Below are 2,464 nucleotides of genomic sequence, written 5' to 3'. Positions count from 1 at the left end.
CTCGAATCTTCCATAAAGGTCAAATCTTATCTATAATTCTGTGTCCGTACATCAGGGGAGTCCAATAAGGGGAGCTCTGTGCTTCAGACAAGCACGCCTCCACTTTGCAGTAGGCACAATCAGTAGAATTGGAGGGGGCTTTGCAGGGACACAAGGGGAAAAACCAGAATGAAGAATCATGCCGATCATGATCAATTGATCCTGCCTTACTTATACACCCCAGAGCTGGTGCTCTTTCCTGTGGTCATCGTTGACTTCTGTAACACCACCACGTTGTCTTAATGTAACTTCAGCCAGTAGGGAGAAAATGGTAAGTCACAAATTCTAATGGAACACTTATTACAGGGTGGAAAAAATCGCCTGGGCTACGGCAAAATTGCAAGTACAGTCTCACTTCATAGGAAGCTTATGAAATCATGAATGAAGTGGAGAAAGTGAATAAGGAAGTGTTATTTACACACGAACCAGGGGTCACCCAATGAAATTAATAGGCAGCAGGTTTAAAACAAACAAGGAAGTAGTTCACTCAGTGCACAGTCACCCTGTGGAACTCGTTGCCAGGGGATGTTGTGAAGACCAAAAGTATTACTGGGTTTAAAAAAAGAATTAGATTAAGTTACAGAGGCTAGGTCTATCAGTGGCTAGTAGCCAAGATGGTCAGAGATACAACCCCCTGCTCTGGGTGTCGCTAAACCTCTGACAGCCAGAAGCTGGGACTGGATGACAGGAGATGAATGAGTTGAAAATTGCCCTGTTCTGTTCATTGCCTCTGAAGCATTTGGCATGGGTCACAGCCAGAGACAGGATACAGGCTAGCTGGACCATTGGTTTGACCCTATATGGCTGTCTTTATGGCCTGAATCCTGCAGCAAACTCCCCCTGCATTCCACAGGACTCGAGTGAAAGATGGTGGAGATTCTGTGGCAGCTTCAGCTACCTTCAGGACCCCTCCAGCTTTCTGTGCATCGCTAGTGTTGCTGAAACTATCTACATCACATAAGTTAAAAATGAGCTGCCACCTCCTAAGGTTGTGCTGTAAGTCACGTGCCCTACATCCCAGAGCCCTGGATGGAACCTGGCTGTCCTGGGTCCCAGGCCATTTCCTTAAGTATGGCACCATCCCTTCTCTATCGGCAGTGCCCTTCCGCCTTTGCTACACAGAAATTCCATCGTAGGCCACTGGTTGCTTGGCCAGGCCAGCTGGGTCTCAGCAGGGGGTAGACGCAGTGGTGCTGGAGCAGCCTGTTGCACCGACAGCGTTGCCAAGCACAGAGGGGTGGCCCACTCTTTCAGCGTGGCGAAGGGTTGGTGTTGGTACATGGGGGGAGCTGGGTTCTATGGCTGGCTTTGCCAGAGGTGATGTTGGCTCAGGCCCGTGACGTAAGAAGTGCCAGTACAATCTGACTTTGGGGGGGGGTCGAGTTTGGAGAGGATGCAGAATTCTATTGTAAACAAATTTCGCTTTAACTTTCAAAATACTGGTAAAACCAACGTTTTGTCTCATGGAGCCATAACAGCCTACTTCCCTGCATCAGCAGTGAGGATTGCGTGCACCCACACCGGCACGCAGTTAGGCTACAGCCCTCTACCCTTCGAGTGAACACACCTTTAACAACTGGGTACACAGTGGTTTTCTAGACAGCAGGAGAATAGTGGGAATCGCGACTCCTTTGATCTATTCCTGACATGGGGGGCATAGTGTGGTCTAGTGATTACAGACAGGCTGCCCAAGCACTCTGTTTGCACATTCAGTCTGAAAAGTAGTGTAAGTGGATGAGTCTTGGATTTTAGTCCTAGCTGTGGTGATCTTGTGCAACCTCTGTTACCTTCTCTGTCAGATAAGAGGAAGGGTAGTTGTCTCCTCCAGGGTATGAGGCCTTGGTCAATAATAAGGACTGACAGGTACATAGAAGCACCAGCAGCCAGTGGAAGAGGCGAGCTGAATTCATCGTCACCTGGTTTACAGTCCAGTGCACTTTCCCCAAGGCTAAATGGCATTTTGTGTCCCCCGCCCCCAGGAGCCATAGGAGAATGTACCACAGTGTAGACCCAAAAGAATGGTCTAGGCTGCACATTTGAAATATTTGACTACTGCTGGACACCGGAAGGCACCTAGGCCTTCCCAGTAATACCAGTTCTAAGGTAAGAAGCCTCACGCTGTCCAGTAATCCAGCCTTCCACCTCTCCCTTCCAGATGTGAGCAAAATAACATGAGGACACTCCCATTTATAAAAACAGCTTCACATTTCTAGTCTGAATTTGTCTGGCTGCAGCTCCCAGACATTGATCGTATGCTGCCTTTGCCATAGTAAAGAGCCCCTTGCTACCAGAAATCTTTCCCCAGGTGATCAAATCACTTCAGCATTCTCTGGGGCAAACTAAACTAGTCTCTTACTAGGAAGCCGGTTTTCCATATCTCAAGTCATCCTGGTTGCTCTTATGAACTTGGTTCAGTTCCTCAATG

This window comes from Natator depressus, chromosome 3, assembly GCF_965152275.1.
Source record: "Natator depressus isolate rNatDep1 chromosome 3, rNatDep2.hap1, whole genome shotgun sequence".
Taxonomy (NCBI): Eukaryota; Metazoa; Chordata; order Testudines; family Cheloniidae; genus Natator; species Natator depressus.
The sequence above is the reverse complement of the archived record's forward strand: the minus strand, read 5'-3'. Positions refer to the sequence as shown.